Raw genomic sequence first — 19,669 nt, forward strand, 5'->3', positions numbered from 1 at the left:
AGAGCCTTCTATCTTGTCCCAGAAGACAGGAAATGTGTCTAGAAATGAAAGACACTGAAGCAGTTTGCACCCTGCAAGGCGATGGGTTGTAAGGCTTGCATAAGCCTGACTGGCAAATCAACGTACATACGTCTGCATTTTCTGAACAGTCTTGATTCCCAGAATCTCCTCTGCCAGACTAATGCCAGTGCCACCTTAGCAAGAAGGTTTTGGAACCCATCTGGAGCACATTCCCTCTCTCTAATATTTTCAGCTATGAAGCACAGAATATTTTGTAGATGATTAGAAGAGCAGCATGAGAAAGAGGACATAAGCAAATCAGAATGTGCTACTCAGGTCATCTGCCAGGAAGGTGTCATTAGGGAAACTGCCACACTAAAGCTGTTGATGGGAAGTTCTGAGCTTGCTGTCCCTTTGCAGAGGACTGCTAAACTTGATTGTGTCTTTAGAGGTGATTTTACAGTGGAGGAATATCACTGATGAGCAGGGAAAGAATTAAGTGCAGGGCAAATGATGACAGAGGGACCTGATGAAAATGGTATTTCTACCAGTTCCTGTATTTGACACATCTGTTCAAGCAGAATTCCAGGAGTGAATCCTACTATTTTGTTAGCTCTGCTTGATTGGTACAATTTCTAGTAAACTCCTGCCTTTGATTTCCTGGCTTTATAGAGTTACTCCAATGGCTTCTATTACCTAGTCCAGGCATATCATGACATTAAAACTGGCAAGGTGGGGAGGGCATGATTGAGGCTAACAGCAGAAAGCCCTGACAGCTACAAACTACCCATTATTTAAACAAAGAAAACAATAGACAATCTTTCATCCATGTTTACAAGTATATTTTGCCATTAAGCATGCTACAAAGTTTGTCACAAAAACTCAGAAGTGTATTAAAGGGTATGCTTGGGGGGAAGGTGCTGGGAGACAATAGGAGGATGTCACTGTTGAGAAATGGTTGGCTTTTGTTCATAGCTGTGTAATTTCCAAGCTGATAGATTGTCTACACACAGACAGAACAAATGTGTTGTCCTAAAAGCCTTTTTTTTTTTTTTTAACTTTAGAATTTTTTTTCCCATTTGAAAATGAACAAATCCCATCTGTATAGAAACCCCAGAGTGAAAATGTGATTTCCCATAGCTAAAACAGATCCCCCTAAAGTCACTTATGTCCATCATTCTTCCCAAAAAACAGTTTATTCAATGGTATTAATGAAACTGACAACTTGAACATTTCCTCAAGTGGCAAAGGGGATATTTTTGAATATAACTCTTACTTAATATATTGCTCTGTTGCTGTTCACCCTTAAAAATCAGAATAAAATTAACATACCTATCTGCTACACTGAGGAAGTTATACAAACAGGCCATGGACTCAAAGAGGTTCTTGAGCACTAGAAAGCTACATGCAAATGAGAAGAATTGCTCTTTTTTAAGGTGAACACCATTATTCTGAGGGACCTGTTGCAATACTTGGATATCTGCAGCTTGTACTGGCTATAGGTATGAGATCGTGACTGAAAACAATGCCAGGTGGGAAGAGAATGGAAATATTGTAAAGTCTAGAAAATGACACCACAGCACTTACAACAGAAAGAACAGTGATGGCCTGGAGGCAATATTGAAGTGTTCCCCCTCTACAACATATTTAAGTATATAACAGCAACAGAATAATACACTGTTATAATGGCAACAGTAAAAACAGAAATAAAGCCTCATCCCTTTAACTTGAGAGACAACGACTGAAGTGATATATTGGCCATATGCCACTCCCTGCTACTGCACATCTGTGCACATCAGTGTTCCCACCAGAGTGACTGTATCTTGAACAACTCCAGTGGCCCTATTTCTAATTAAACTTTTATTAAGAGAATGTTATGGATGCTCTGGATATACAATCAAAGCAGGAGGTGGTCCTCTGTAAATAATTTTCCACACAGCTTGTTCATACATTATATATAATTGTGACAATCTATAAAATGTTCTTTTAGTTTTTGTTCTGAGCCTATTTATAACACATAATAAATTATGCAGTCCAAAAAATTTATGTATTGCCATACTATAATACTATACTATACTATAATTTTATATGCCCACTTGGTTGGTGACCTAATCTTCCAAAGCTCCTTAAACAGGTGCAAAAGACATGTAACTAATAAAGTTTTAAACATTGTTAGTTTAAATATATGTTGCATACACTTAGTGCGGAAAATGCTAATTTGATATGCAAGCTGATACCAGTCTAGGATTTTCTAATTAATAGTAAAATAAATATAACAAACAGATAAAGAAAATTCTAAAAATTTTAAACTGTCTACTTTCCATCTCCCTTCACTGATCAGAATAGTCTTCAGAGAGAAAAAAAGAATTTTATGAAATTCTTTTTCTTTGTGCTTTATAACATCCTCTCTTTCTTTTTAGAAACAGGTTATTTTAAAAAAAATAATCAATGTACCAGCCAATATACTTTGTTATTCCAGAAGGATTTCCAGTAAGAATTTATGCTTTATGTTTCCTTACACAGATTTTTTTTTTTCCTAAGAAGGGCTGAGTTACAGAAGCTGTACTAATGAAGCCCACTGTTTAAATACTCTGCTAAGTGTTTCAGTGTGCCTTTTGATCAAGGAAAGAATTTGGCCAGCCATCAGTAGGTTAACCAATTAATATGCACAAAGCAACAAATGTGACAGCAGGTACTTACACTCAGCTGTAATTATACTATTGTGATGTAATATTATTGGAATACTGTGCCCTAATTGCTGTCGTTGGGGATCTGGCAGGTCAGATTCTCAGTGGAGAAAAAATCAGTGTCAGGGAACATGGGGATTACTCTTAAAGCAGCTTGTTATTTTAACCCTGTACGTGGCAGTCTGGGAAACAGTGTTGTTCCAAATGACAGTGGCTGCTCCCATCATTCAGTAACCTTGCCCTGAACACCTACGAATGTATCTGGGGCTTGGCTGTACCTCAAGTGCTGGTTCTAGTTTGCGAGATGAAGAAGACAAATTCCTGAGCTGCTCACTAGTATTTGTTCCATAAAAAATCCCTGAAGCCAAAGCCATGAGGTATTCCATCACAAGCCACACATCATCTGTATGCTAGCAAAGTAAGCTGCAGTGAATAAATTTCTGATCTCTTAGAACAGAAAGGATGGCCAGGTCAAAGGACTGAATAATCCTTGCTCCGGCTGAAAAAACACCATTCTTAGAAGAAATTCTAGGATAAATTCTCTCTGTGAAGTCATATATTTTCCCTCTCATCCTTACCATGCAGAGGATAAAGACATACGGGCTGTTCTTCACTACCGCTCCCCTTAGGACATCGCAGGTGAAGCAATTGGAAGAGATTGGAGCAGTTTGTGAAAATGGAGGATGATGTTAGATTGAAAAAGGCAGTTCAGATGGGACAAAACATAAAAGAATGAATACAAGGGATAAAAGATAATGGGTGATGTACAGGAGGGTAATGTCTACACTATATTTCTCTTTAAAGGACTTCATAATGCTGTGTGCCTGATGAAAAGACTCAGCAGGCTTCTGGTATCAGCAAATTGTGCCATGGTTTGGGAACATACTTGAGAAAAAATGCCACTGTGTTTGTAACCTTTCAAAGACACTTAACTTATTCATATTGGCAATGTAACTAATGGAATAAGAAATGAAAGACAGCATCAGCACTAGCACAATTCTAATTCTGATCGATTGTTTATTCTTCAGAAGGGACTGATTCATTTTACCCCACCATGATCCTCACCACCACTTTACTTCTCTGAATATGGAGTTCACCTACCAGAAATAAAGCAATTAGTATCTCCTACATAGAACTCTATTAAATCTCATGGGTGCAATATTCAAGCCCAAGCATTTTACTAAGATGATGTAGATGATTTAAAAAAAAAAAAAAAAAAAAAAAAAAAAAAAAAAGAAATCATAACTCTGTATCAATCAGAAGACTTGTATGGACATGGTTATTATGACATACACGTATTTATGGGCAGCACTTAGTTTTTACATGGCAAAATGCCCAAGGATATTGTGTCATGATAATCACATCCCAGACTGGGTTTTATTGCTTATAATTCTCACTTTCTTATTAGAAAGACCATCTTCCATCAAGTTTTTATATTACCAACTAGTGTAACTGAACCTTATCTGCTGTATTCAAAGTAATTATTAGGAGAGTTCAATTGTAGCTTCAGAAATCAATTTAGAAAAAAAAATCTCTTATTTTAGTGCTTCTCTAAAAGGCCTGGGGTTTATGATGTGCATGCATTTTGTATACACAGCAAAGTGAACTTCCCAAACCCATCTATCAAATTTGTGTGCTAGGCAAGTCCATTTATGAAAACAAAGAGGAATGTGTCATGAAAATAATTATTATAAGCCAAACCAAATTGTTAAAACTATATGAAGAATGTTTAAAATATTTCCTTGCTGTGGCATGTGTCAGGAAACAAGTTTTGTTATGTACTTGTCCTACAACAGCGTATGTAGTATGATCACCACCTTTAGTGCCATTCACAGTGAAGAAATGTAGACAGGCTGTGACCATACAAACTGAGATCAGAAAGTGACATGGTAGGTCCTGAATTCAGTTTTGGTTATGTGATACAATGGTACTGTTTTCCAGGCAAGTAGTACTGCAACTCAGATTCCTATAGGTGGTAGCAGGACAGACTGTTTCATCCTTCGTTACCCTTTAGTATTTTATGAGCACTCCCTGCTTATGAACATTGATCTGGAAATATTTTTCCAGAACATGATGTAGCTGGCATGTTCATAAACAATCCTGACCTGATATAAGAAAGAAAAAAAATCATAGAAAGGATAATTAAGCACTGCAACAGGAGAGAAGTAAAGCTGTGGGAGTCTCCAAACATGGAAGATCTCAAGACAGCCCCAGTCTGAATTCAGAAGTTGGAGCAGGAGCTCTCATGTGATTCCTCCCATATTACTTTTAGGATTCTGTTAAATGTTGATAAGACACCACAAAGGGACATTCCAGAAAGGCATTCCCAACTCTATGGACCACATGGCAACTCTGCCTTCAGTGTTTTTCAGAGAGGATACAAACCAAATAACTAAAAACCCAACAACCCCCACAGCACAAAAAGCTGACAAATAATAACAAAGGAATAGTAATGGCTCCAGGGTTACAAACCTGAGATATGTACTGTTTACACTCACTTTCCTGTAAACTGAAAGATTAAGAGAATATGATAAAACTGTACAGTTTTACCATGTTTATAGTTCTTTTGTAGGTAAAAGAACCAGCTCAATGCCTCTGGTAAATTACAACCAGTATTTTGCACTCCTCCAGAAAACAGTTTCATTGCTGGTACAATCTGTCCTCAAGAAGAAGGCATTTTTAAGGCATACAAATGAATACTGCAGCTCCACTACTATATTCTAGCTGCAGTAGTACTGGCCTGTATGACACAGACAGGAGCAATGCACAAATCTGATGGTTTTCTTGGGAATTTGCAGTGAGAGGTGATGGTACAGCTGGTCAAAATAGTAAGTAAATCACGATAATTTTGCAGGCTGCAAAACCTAAATCTTGAATCTAAAGTAAGATTCCTTGAAGTTGATGCCTAGATTTACCCACTGCAGATCAATTCAACCAGTCCATGTCAGTGAACAGTCTTAATTGAGGCAGATCAGCATGAAGGAAATTCGCTTCACTTACACTTAGCTTTTACTTGTGGCAAGTGTTCTCCATGTCCTATTTTTATCACGTGGCAAGTGAAGAGGATACAACTCAGAAAGCACTAGAGCTGTGGCAAGAATGGCCTTTTCATTTTTCTAAAGAATTTGTAATTTCAAAACTGGTTTTGTGCCAACCAGGAAGCAAATCCTATAACTTCAAAATTCTCCATGAAAGAAGATTCCAACCGTAACAAACCAAAACAGTGTCTCAGGCAAGCTACTGACAGATTTTATTTTGACAAAAATCAAAATGCTTCATTTGATTGCAACTGCACTTTAGTATAGGATACAAAATAGAAAGACATTTGAAATGAAGATCTCATGTGAAAGGTACAATAAAAATATTTTGATAGAAAATATAAAAGCTAAGCAAGTGAAAAAGTACTTCACCAGCACATGCCCCTATTACTCACAAAATAAAAATTAAGAAAAAACCACAAGAATCTTCCAAAGCAATTAGGCATGATTAAAATATCCTTCCCAATGAAATTTCACAAATATTTTCAAAAAACACTTAAAAAAATATCGCAGGGGAGATTTTCTTATCAATCACTTTCTCAAACATTGTGAAAATTTCCTCTTAGAAACCAGAGACAGCAATCCCTTTTGGACATGCCTTGCAGCTGAGGATACTGTACTGCCATGGTCATTTGCATCCTAAATGCCTTCTGACACAACCACAGCTGAGATTATGTGAGACAGGACAGATGATTAGAGCCAGCCTTGAGGAAAGCTAAGAGACCATTTCCTGCTGTTAAGGCTTTCTCCTGCAGATGCCTTCATCTCCCTGCAGAACAGTGAATTCTACTGCTCAGGAACAAATTCAAAGGAATGACCCCATTACCACCTTCTTCTGTGTGGTAATGCAAAAAGTTTTCTTTCACATAACTTCATTTAGCCTATCAGGAAAAGAAGATGCCTGATGTCTATTGAGCAACATCCTGACATAAATATTCTCAGGAAAATCAGTGATTTTGTGATTATTTGTGTAATTACTTGAGTTCAGCTCCTGCCTGAATAACTGAGTACAGAATTACTTCTTCAAACTGTTACAGTAACACAAAAATATTCTAGCAGCCTTTTATTTTGTCCTTCCCTTGAAATATCATCCTTTTGTTCTTAACATATTGAGAAAGGAATATATTACCATTTAGTGGGTCAGACTTTAATACAGTCTCCAATGTAAATTTGGAAATGCCCCAATGAGCTCCATGAGTGTACACAAGTAATCTGCTCATACCTCGGCCTTCCTAATTAGTGCACAGGAACAAAATGCTGAAACTTCTAAAAGTTAGTAACAGTCATTTATTTGCACAAGGATGCAGTCCTACTGGATTCATATGTCACAGGCTTCTGCAACTAGATGTAAGTCAAGGAAGGTATTACTGGTAATAAAAGTAGAAATACACAGAAAAAAATGGTTAAATTTTGCAGACATTTCTAAAGTGTACACTCAAGGATAAAAGGGTATTCATCAAGCTACTTATTCCTCTCTTAATTTAATATCCACACTGGAACATTTTTGCCTTATTTTAGGAAAAGTACTTTCTCATTGACCTTAGATTTGTGAAAATTAGGTAGAATTAGGTATAGTATGTCAAACAGGAACACCTGTTAAGTAACATAAACATATTTAAATATCAACCTTTCCCTTTGATTGGTTTTTGTAGCAGCAACTACTGATTAGAAACAGAAATTGCGAACCATGACCTTCCTTGACAGAAGCTAACATATAGTACTATTAAATTCTGTTATTGAATCATCTCATTAAGTAAAATGGCAGTTTTCAAAAACTGATTTTTTTTTAAATTTTTGCAAATAGACATGACTTGCACAAAGAAATTTCTGGTCTGTATCCAAGCTTCCACAAGCCACTATAGTCAACACATATATTACAAATAGAAACAAAACACACTAAAGGCATCTCTCATGACAAAAAATAATTTTTCCTTTCAGAGAGGTTTTGAGTAAGCCGCAGGGTTTTTTTGTGCTACAGGTCTCACCACTGAGTTGGAAAATATATTGTTCACAATATGACAGTGTAAGTAGCATCTAATAAAAGAAAGTTTATTTTTTGTTGAACATTTATCATAGCAAACATATGCAACGGCATCAGAACTGTTCAAATCCTTAGATTTTCTAATAAATCCTTCGTTGGTGTTCAAGTTTAAATTTGGAGTAAGTGTAGATCCAAAAAATTATATATTTTGGGATTTTTTAAAACTTTAATCTTGTCACAACAGATTATCAAATGATGAAAGCAATAAAAGAATTAATTGGGGTTTAAACTTATATGAAAAAGCAGTTATATAGTAGGATCAGACTTTTTAATAGACTACAGGCATTAAACAGACTTTGTATTAGGCTCCAAAATTAATGGGTCAGTGTATAACATTCCAGTCTTCATAGACTGATAAGATTAATGCTTGCTTATATAGCAAATTCAATGGCTCATTTAATTTCATATGAATGTTTAAAGTTAAATTGCTTTTGGATTAAGTATAAACTCATTATTCATTTTAATGTCTAAAAGAACTTTCATTTTTCTTTCATTTTATTTAATCAAGTGCATCATCATTAAGTAAAGGCTATGAACTTAGATAGCTGAGAAATAAGGAAGTTTATTAATTTAGTTTTAAAAAGATCTATTTGTTAAACTTTAATTCAATGACCATTTTAGGTTCAATAAGAAAATAGGAAAAATAGTGACTGCAACACATTCAGTTTTCCTTTAATAATATTAGAGGAAGAGGGTGCTTTGGGGTATATTGCAGCATATTAATCCCTCTGTGAAACTGCAAGGTAAATGTTGCTGTTAAACACACTCTTGTATTCACATCTCTTCTGCATGTTGAAAGATTGATCCTCTTTCATTGTATCTCAGCAAGGCATTGCTAACACCTGGCTCACAAAGCATATAAATTAATTTATTTTACTGACTGTACATCAATTTACACCAGTTAAGACTCTGCCTCTGCACTGCCCACTGACATACTGGGGTACACTGGGCAGGTAAAGTGTTTTTCCTTAATACTGCAGTAAATCTCAGGAATATGAGTACTGAGCAAAAACAACAGTACACTTACAAATGGAAGAAGATGCAATAACCTACTTATCAACAGAAGCCATACATCAGTTTCTGCTGCCATGCCACACAGAGTGCACTCTATTACCATATGCATTCCCTTTCATCACAGAATTAGACACTGTGCACTAATTACAAGTTTCAGAATAAATATCTCTTCAAAAACATTCACACATACTCTTATTATGTAAACCTTAATGCATTTGATGAGGAGCATGGTTGAGGGACCATAAAACACCTCTCTGGGATTTACCTGAGACTATCAGAGTTTAAAAGTGTTAGCTAATGAATTATTCAAAATGAATTAATAGCTTGGGAGAGTCCTTCACCTGCCTGACACAACTTCATTTTCCTTAGATAAGGTTTCTCAGCAGAGTCAAACACTGGCAAACAACTTCGTTTTCCCTTTTTAGTGTGTGTGCAATGATTTGCACTACAGACAATGAAAAGCATATTTCCTTGCAGAATCATAATTACAACTACCTGCAATGTTTTGCAGTGGAGGTGCAATTACTACCATTACAGATGATAACCTGACCCTGTCCGTAATGCTAGACAAAACCCAGGATGCTGTGTCCAGCTGAGTGCTCTTTTCTTCAGGTAACATTGCTTGTTTTCTCAGAAAGGGAGCACAGTTTTCCATAAAGATATGAGATAGCATTTTAAGTTACTTTTTCCTGTCCATTGTCTATAAAAAACCATTTTTCTAATGAGAAGATATACTATACTTCTATCATATTTGTTAGTTCTTTTCCCTGAATAATATCTTATTCAGAAGCTAAACGATTAGCCTTCCCCAGTATTGCTGTCTTTTATCCATTTATGGTTTTAATTAATTAACAGGAGGAGCCAACTTTTCTTCATAGCTGACTTTACATGGTATATTTAATGCCAGTATTTCGTAGTTCACAAATGGTGTGAATCTGTGTGCAAAGACACATACTCAGCTATGAAAACTGTAGCATCATGTCTCAGTTTGTGATTTACTGTAAATTGTTAAGCACTTCTGTTATTTATTATAATGCTATAAGTATACTTTTATATAATGCTGTAAATATTAATGTTTGAATTACTGTTAATTATGCAGTAACATAATAAATTAAAATCTGATCTGTGTCCTCTTGTGGGATGCTCCTTTATATAAGAAAGGAGAAAACAATTCCCAGAGCTTCTTGTAACCTGTCACTAAAACCCAGACATTTCAAGCTGTATAATGACTTTGACTCCATGCTGAGTCAGGGACAAATAAAATTAAGATTCCTCCCCCCTTCACCTCAAATAGCAGCCATGTGGAACACAGGTATGCAGGAGCAGCAAGTTTTATAGTGTGATACTCCCCCTGCATACCCTGTGAATCCACAGGAGTTATTGCTGTGCTTTCTCTTCCATCTTACATGATGGGCAGGCAAACTGACCTGCCATCAGTACAGTGTAATTTGTTGCTGCCTTTGGTTTATAGCAAATTACTATGGCCCTGAAGCAAAGGAGAAGCAAGGAGGCAATATGTCCCTGAGGCACATTTCCTTTGAGGCTATTCCAGGGGGATGGCAGAATCTTTGAAAATAAATCTGTTCAAGAATCCCAGGGGATTTGATACAGCCTCTCAATCACTCACAGCTCTTGGGGGATCCTGCTGCAGCACATCCAATCCACTCATTCCCCTTTCTCCTTTAGGGAAGACCAGCCATATCTAAGGTTAAAGCATACAATAAGATGGGAAGAGAATATAGACTGTGGGCCGGAAGTAACAATAATGAAAATAGTAATGTAACATGGCATCAGTAGAGACATGGAGGCTGGAAGAGGAGCAGTGTTATAGAGATCAAAGCAGTGGGGAACTGTTCTTAGTACTATTAATATCTCTCATAGTTTTAAAGTGGAAAAGAAATGTAAAAGCAAACTGCATTTTATTTTCCCTTAGGCCACCACCATTAGAGGCACTTGGTAAGGCTTGCAAATCCTACAGAAGGACAGCAGACTGCTGGAGTATAGAATATAACATGTACTATCTAAAAAGCTAACATGACAGATACAAGGCAAGGCAACTATTCAATTAAGGCTATCATGAAAAGAAAGAAACCCAAGAAAAGAATCTTCTGTGACAGTTCACCAAGGAAATGGCTCTGCTGTATCTGGAAACGAAGCCTGAGCCAGGAGTGTCTGTGCTGTGTGCCTCCATCTAGGCATGTAAGGCAGTCCTTAAGCGGAAAACAGGTGTTCCCAAGATTTTTGTTTTGTTTTTTTTTTTTTTTTCCTTCCTCTTTATCCTTGATGAATAACTCTCAAGGCATTTGTCTTTTACTTCTGTCCAGACCAACAAGAAAATGCATAATTTCTTCAACTTCACTGCTCCCCACTGTTAGGGCAGAGATCCTGAAGGGCCACATGAGGTATGAAGACAAGACCAAGCTTTGCCTCCCCCCAGCTTGTAATTAAGCAAGTACAGTGTTTAATCTCCTAGGGCTGGATTGTAGATCTTGCTAACCAATGCAGAGAAGAGCCATTTCTTGCCTGCACAGGGAATAAACTAGATTTCTAAAAAGTAAGAAATTTGTAAAAATAGATTAAGAGGAAACAAGGATATCTAGAAATGGTATAGGGCAAAGAGTCGAGTCACTTGTTTTGTTTTACTTGTACAGTTCTTATTCCCCTTACTGTCTTTCCACACTTTCTTTATTTCCCTCTCTGTCTCATCTAGCTTCACTGCAAGCTCTTTGGAGCTGGAACTGTCTCTTCCATAACCCATCAGGAGCTCAAGGAGAAGGGGAATTTATCATGGTTGTATTCATGGGTAGCATCATAGCACAAACAGTAATTTTAGAAGCAGGACTTCTAAGCAAAATATTTGCTTAAGAAGATAGTGGATATTGTATCTGCTATTTACTTCCTGCTTGATAGGTTTGAATATAAATGCATTCTTAGATGATAGGCAAATCAATTGCTTTAATACATTTCTATCAAATACTCTTTTGTTGGATAATATCACTGAAATGGAGCTTTACTTATTTTTCATATTAAAATTTCTTATGAAACATCACAAATATAAAAAACTACAACTGGTTTATCAAAACTGAATATTTTTTTACATTAAAGTTTAATTTAAAGTAATCTGTATTTTTATTCACATTATTACATGACCTGTCCATGGAAGACAATGTAACACTAACTCCTACATAAGGACACTGAAAACAACTCCTTCTCTATTATATTGATAAAGAAATAATGAAAGTCTCATATTAATATGATCATATGTATTAATATATAGCTATATATATATTAATATGATCATTTGATAATATATATTTTAATATATAACCATATATACTGGTATTAATATAATATCATCAGGAAAGATAATATTAAACCCACACTTTTGAGTTTGAAATGCACATTAGTTTTTGAAGCTGCTATTTAGATTTTTCCTTTTGTAGGAAAGTTACGTTTTCCACTTCTGAAGAAAAATTGAACTTCAAGATGTCCACATTTCCCAATTAGAAATTGTATATTCTGGTAAGCTGTGTTTATAAATTCATCATGTTATGCAGTGCTCTCCTTTCTCAGAATAGTGCTATTTAGAATTGTGCTATTTGTGGAATATTTGACAATTATTAACAAAATATCATTTCAGTCTAGCTTATAACTTCAGTTCAAATTCTACTTGATAGTGTTTATGTGCTAGCTGAAATGTTTTTCATGTGTTACAATGACATCTTTAGATGTCTTGCACTATGTTACAGTTTTCAAATGAGGCAGCTCAAACTGTACTCTTTTTAGTGGCAATATCATGAAAATCATCTAAAGAAAAAGGTTATTTAGAAGTAAATGGAATGGGGGAGAGCAAGAAAAGCAAATGAGGCAATACATTTCCAGATAGGTTAAATGTCAGATTAGAATACAAAGCAGCAATAATGGTAGGCAACTGCTGTCAGATTCAGATGCCTGAGAAATGATGGGTCTGATTCTAGAGATGCTATAGAAGCTCCCATACTTGGACATTTCAAAAGCTGCATGGGGCAGATTCTCAGTGGATACAGATTTTAAAAGCCTGGCAAGATATCGACTGGAAGTTTACAATTTATATCAGGTGAAGATTTGACTCATGTTGTATCACTTATATTACTGGATCTATATCATATGTATGTTAAAAGATGATCCTATCCTTACACTATAAAAAAAACCCCACATTATTTTTTTCAACTAAGTGGTATTGTTTTAAAACATCCCCCATGCAAACAAAATACAGACTGCATATATGTCTCAAACTATGCATGTATCTCTGCTTGTCTTATGCATGTAAAGACATACCCTGCTTACAAAATACTTGCTCTAGCTACTAAATGTTCTCTTCTTGCCTTTTTTCTTCTGGCAGGCAGAGAGATTCTGGTATTGCAGGACCATCCCCTGAGTAGTGGCATGTAAAAACATAATATAACAAATTACCAGACTGGTGGTGGAATGGCACAGACTTCATGTTTGCCTTCTTCCCTGTAGTGCTTCGACTTTTAGGAACAAATATGCACATTTCCCTGTTGGTGTCTAGCAAAATACATGAACAATATTTTTTTTTCTTTACCTTACTGAGTCCTTTGTGAATTATGGAGTGGTAAGCACATTTCTAAATACAGCTTTGCAGACAGTGAGATACAGCTCCACTCAGTGCAAGGCAAATTGAAATTCATTTATGAAAGTATATCTAAAAATACCAAGGGAGTAGACTTATCAAAGAGATGACATCAAGTTGTCACTCATTCTTCACACATGCACCTGTGATTGAGAAAAGTGTTTTCTTTAATAAAACTTGATATTTGAAGAGAATATGACAAAATGAAGTCCCATCCCTTCATCATTTACATTATGCCTTAGGGGTATGAAGTTGATCTAAGACATTTTGATTCATGCCTATTAGTGAAGCTGTACCCACAGATGATCAAAAGGCTCATTCTGCTTCCTATAAAATAGTCAATATCACAGTTAGAGAAACCTATTTGGTATAATTAAATTACAGATATAAGTGACAAAAACCTGAAATATTTTATGAAAAATATTATTTGATATACCAGCCTTTTTAAAGAGTTCATACCATCCACCCTCTTTCTAAAGACAGGTCCTAAACCACAAGGCATGAAAAATGATGCACATTAAAAAATGGAGCTACCTTGCTTAGAGACTTGCAGCTAAATTCTTTTGCTTTCCAATTTGACACTGTATCATGAAAGGACAAGAATAGTGAAGGTACTCTTTGTCTTTATTTCACTCATATGCATCCTTTGCAAACTAAGATATAACAGAGACATGCAGAAAGGAAACACAGAGCAGTACACTGCCACTGGAATATAAGAGAGCTCAATGTACATTTTACAAAATACAGTGGGCTTTTGTATGCAAGCAAAAAGCTTTGGATGGGACTGAGGCAAGAAAAGAAAGCATGTTGCAATAAATTTGTTTCTCGTATTTGACATAGAGAAGGCAAATGCAGAAGAACATACATCTAACCATATATAATGAATTCAGTGATAAACATTAAGGGTCAGGAGTCAGAAGTGTGCCCAAATGTGCACATTAGCCAGGAACAGAGCAAAAGCAGTTATAATACCCTGAGTGTGTCAGTTCCGCATTATTATGTTACCTTTACAATGATAATAATAATAAAAAAAAACAAGTAGCAAATACTCTAAAAAAACCAAAACAAGATAAGAAAAATCTATTAATACATTGTTTCAATTTGTTTCAGGAGGAAAGATGTGGAAATTATTTCCACATGGAGAAAATCCCAGTTAACTGGTAACATGAGGGCAGGGAGCAAACATGAGAACTGCAATTATGTTTGACCTATGCTCAGTCCAGCCTGCTGTACTCTCTGGATGATGCAAGCACCATATCCATGGGCTAAGTGCAAGAAACGTCCAGAAAAATAAAAACCTAAAAATGTCCTAAATCCTATAACTGAAAGAATTCATCCTACCCTCATACTTGGTAGAAGTTCACTGTAAATACACATAAAACTATTTCATCATCCTTCCACTATTAGGGGAAGGGAAAAATAAGAGTGCAAAAAAGTGAGATGGGAAGTGAATAGAGAGCTTGGAGTGTCTTGGTGAAAAAGAACAATTTGCAATGTGGTCAGGCATTTGGTAACCACCTGAAACAAGCTACTCCCCCTTGGGTCCTGATTCAGCAAGGGATTTAGGTGAATATCTAGTTGTAATTGTTTTGAGTAAAGACATCTGCTTAATTACCTGAATGGATTGAGACCTACAGAGCTAAACATACAGATATGACAAATATTAGTTCAGGTGGGGGATATTTTGAGACAGATGTTCATAAGGCACTGAACACAGTGTAGTCAATGGCACTAAAAAAGGGTAGAATTTCGTCCTGTTTCTGTTTAGAGAAGCACAATTCTGCTGCATTATGTCTCTTCCTCTCTTTCATTTCTGCATTCCACTGTCTTACTTCACTATAAACTACATGAGACAGAGACTCCTCAGGGAGCAACCAGAGGTTTGAAATTCACATCACTTTTACCCTTAAGCCTGTCAGATGATCAGATAGCTGAGAAAGTGCTAATAGCTTATGCTCTGGTGAAATATGTTTTTCTGTACATGATTACCTTTGTATTTTGTTCCCCTTATCCCTGATTGTCAGCATTTTAATTAAAAGTAGAGGTGTGAGAACATGGGAAAACCTGTCTGCAGAACACGGCTGACTTTGATTTAAGTTGGTGTACTAAGTTTGTAAATTTGGAACCCAATTTTCTGCTGCTATCATCTGTTTAGAGTAGCACCATGGAGCCTGATGCTGAGCACTTCCATTCGCTTTCTGAGACACCTCTATCTCCCCAAATAGGGCACAGGGAGTGTACACAGTAAGTAACCTTTGATGAAGCTTCCTGAAGGTGGTTTAAGCTGCTATTGATTCTCTGACTTAAAAGCATATGTCCCTACTATAATACAATGGGTGACCATGGGATGTCCACTCAGCTACTACCTGCCTCTCGGCTTCTCCACAGCCAGTCTACTGCTGCTTACAGGCTCTGTCTCATCAGCTGTATGGCTGGATTTAAAAGACGAATACCCACAAGTTTTGTCTTCCAGGGACTACTGACCTTTGCAGACAGTGCACTATGTAGCTTGCCTTATTTCTCAGTTGTTGTAGTTCCCAGACTTCTGTATTTTACTGTAAATTAATCAAGTGGCTGGCAAGAAGCACATTTAGTTCATTCAGCCACCTTTGTCATGGGACTGTAGAGGAAAATCAAGAAGGTGAAGATGGCAGCCTCGCTACTAAACACAACTTGAATCTCCCCAGCTTGCAAGACCTTGTTCTCAAAGAAAATATGCTAACGTGTGGATATACTTACCTATTTTCTCATCTATTGCAGGAGAAAAAAGATGCTGCAGTAGGATGGCAAAGTCAACATGAGGCAGTAACCTTTTGATTGCCACCACGATATCTGCTACTTTATTTGCCAGCTTCTGTGGTACCTTACATAAGGCTTATTTACATAAAAACCCTCAGAAACCTAACTCATTGACACCAGTCCTGGCTTTGACCGAGTTGGCCTGTTCAAAGCTACATTTAAACACAATTATGATCCAGAATTAAGTCTCCTCCACAGTCCCTGGGAGGCCCAAGTGATAGGAGCCACATTACTGAATTCACCCTTGTGTAACTCACACACTGTTGGAGATGAAAATTTTGCTTCTCAGTTACAAAAAGACTTTTAAAAAGCAATCAATCTCTAGTGAAGTCTGTAAACTAGAAATTACGAAAGAAAGAAAAATCTTTGTTTCTGCTGGCTAATGCTTGGGCTAATTTTATTTTTCTCAGGACTTTTTTGATAAAAAAATAGCTTTTTTTTCAATGCCAAAACGAAAACATAGCACTCGGCCACAAAGAGAAAACATACTATTTCATCCTAAAGCAGCGAGAAGTTTACATGTTTGGTTTGTTTTTTTTTTCAGGTGGAAACATGCTGCAAAGCAACCATGACAGACAAGTATCTGATTGCTAAGGTGCCACGATGATTTGACATAAAAAACAAGATTAAAAGAAGCAAAACAGTAGGGTAAAGATGAAAGATGATACAGCAAAAATACCACGAGGAAAGAACTGAATAATAGCATCAGAACACGACAGAATATGATGTGCTGAAAAAGAATTAGCCTGATATTGTTCATGATGCTGCTGCGTAGGAAGAAGCATTATGATGATCCATTGCTGAGACAAAAGACAATGTCAGATTAGGCAGAATGCAACATGCAAATGGACAAAGCAGAAAAAAGCTGCCATACACTGGAAAGAAGACAAAGCATTCTGATTTTTTTATTTTAATGATCTCATTCTAATTCTGTGTAGCTGAAGTCCATATGGACACTTATTAACTTAACTGGGGACATTAATTTGATAACTAAACTTAAAGTCTCATCAGAGACAGAAACAACCAGCAGAAATTCCTCACAAGCACTGAAGAGCTGCTTCCAGTGCTGTGTGGCAGCACTTTCACTGGTGGCAAGATTGATGCATGACTGAGATTTGGGATCATGAGGAAGAGCAACACTTGACCCCCACCTGTGTGAGCAAAGATGTGGATGTGAGTCTGCTTTATTTCACAGCAATGTACCCCCACTGTTGGGTCCTTAATAACAGAGTCCTGTGGTTTTGTATTGCCATATTTAAAAAAAAAAAAAGAAAAATCACTGAAGTTTAGACAAATCTCAGTTTCAGATTGTCTGTGTGACTTTTAGGATGCTGTGCTTTCTTTCTCTGGCAGGAAAGTAGGTTGCTGATATTCTTGCTTCATCTTTGCTCACAGAGGTAAAATTAGAGGCCTTCAGACTCCTGCTGGTAGAACAAGCTCTCAATTTCTCACTGTCGAAATTCAATCTGATTTCTATCTTTTTCACTAAAAAGCTGTCAACAGAAAATAAGCAATTCCCATCAAAGAGTTATATTAGTTTCTGATACATTCAGCTGGTAAATAAAGAAAAAACTCCAAGTAATTTTTTGTTTTTAATTTGTATTTTCTAGGAAACTAAGCAAAAATATTCACGCAGGGCGTAACTATAACCCACCCGAAAGAATATAATAAAAAAGAGAGAGGCTGATTCATCTTAGATCACTAATAACTTGTTTTCTTACTATGGCCCTGGGTCTGATTTTCTCCACCTTATGCTAGTGTAATTCTGTAGACCTGGTTATCCTTCCTACTGTGGTGGAAGCAAGGAGATGGCACTTATTTACAATGAATAACATATAACTGAAATCAGAAGCTTTCTTTGCAGCATAGGATAATATGTGATCTACCAGTAGACAGTGGGAATATCTTGATATGCCAGCAATACAACTGCACTTTTTGTATGTAGGGTAGCCACTTTCAGACACAGAAAATGTATAAAGCAGATTTCAGATATGTTTTAGTATTTGCAAGTCACATTTCAAAAACTGATTTATGGATTTATGTTTTATTTATAAAGAAATATCTTTAAAAATTAATAATTTTTTCCCAAGTATTTGAAGTCCCAAGTGAATGGTGTGGGTTTTTTCACTGCAGTTTTTAAACTACACAGTTTCTGAAGGGAATTTTAAAAGTGGACAGTTTGCAGTTAAATCCACACATTCTGTGAAATCTCCTTCACTTTTCTCAGACCTTTGAGATTAACATCTCAACTGTCAACTCTTCCCTCTTTTTTGTCAAATATTTGAGCAATAGGGTTGTTCAGATTAGGATTCTATGGTAATTTATGGTTTTCTCGTCTTTTCTTACACAAATGTATTTATAATTTTTTTTTTCCTTTTGAGTACTAAAACTGGAGCTGAACAAAAAAGTCATTTAGAGATTTCTTTTATTCTCCTGCAAGGCAGCTATATGAAGTGCTAGCTCACTGTTAAGTAGACTGATATATGAATTATTATCCAGTTTAGCTTTATTTCTTTTGGCCAAGGAAGTTACCATCCTTCTGCTCATCCTGGACTTTTCCTGGAGATTACTTCCCCCAGAACAACAGTGACAAAGCAGGTGGTGTGCCTGCTCTTTTGACATTGGAGTTCACAGCCTGGTGCATTAACATGAACTGAAACTGATGGTGTGTTGAGTCCATGTGCCAGGCTGCAAACTGTTGCAGCTGAGCCTTCACTACAACTCCTATTGTGCTGGCTTTGCTCTGGGGTTGATAACCTCCTTACAGGGACAGGAGCACAGTGACAGGCTTAGCCACTGCCTCTAAAGCCAAGAGGAACAATGAAACTGAGCCCTGGTCTTTAAGAGTTGCCTAGTTGCCTATTCATTGTTTTCTCAGAGCTCTTTTTTTTTCTAGCTCATATTTTGGCCATCTTGGTTTCATGATAACAACTTTAATCACAGCTCTTCCTTAGCTTTCACTTCTCAGAAACTGTAATACAAAAAAATGAATGAAAAGAATGGCATGTACCAGCTAAATATAAAAGTACAGCTGCAGTAGACATCATGAAATCCTTAAGAAAAGGGTTGTGCAACAGGAATCCTGATGTGATACAGAGTATTTCCCTGTACAGACACACTGGACACATTGTCTACAAATATAGCAGCCTATACACACTTAAAAAAAAAAAAAAAAAAAAAAAGGCAAGTGAATGAATGCATGAAGTAAATGAAAAATATAGAGAAAATTATCAAAACATGACACTTTGATGAGAGGATGAGAAAATTGAGAAAAGGCAAGCACAAGGCAAGCACAAGACAAGCTTGCAGCTTGCTCACAACAGCTTCCTTAATGGCAGTTCCTTAGATGCTTTAGTGCAGAACATTGTCTAAGGGGAAACATGGAAGAGAATACAGAGAAAGTAAAGATCTGAGTATTAAACTCAGTGCCTTCTCTCATGGGCTACATTTGATGCTT

This window comes from Heliangelus exortis, chromosome 13, assembly GCF_036169615.1.
Source record: "Heliangelus exortis chromosome 13, bHelExo1.hap1, whole genome shotgun sequence".
Taxonomy (NCBI): domain Eukaryota; kingdom Metazoa; phylum Chordata; class Aves; order Apodiformes; family Trochilidae; genus Heliangelus; species Heliangelus exortis.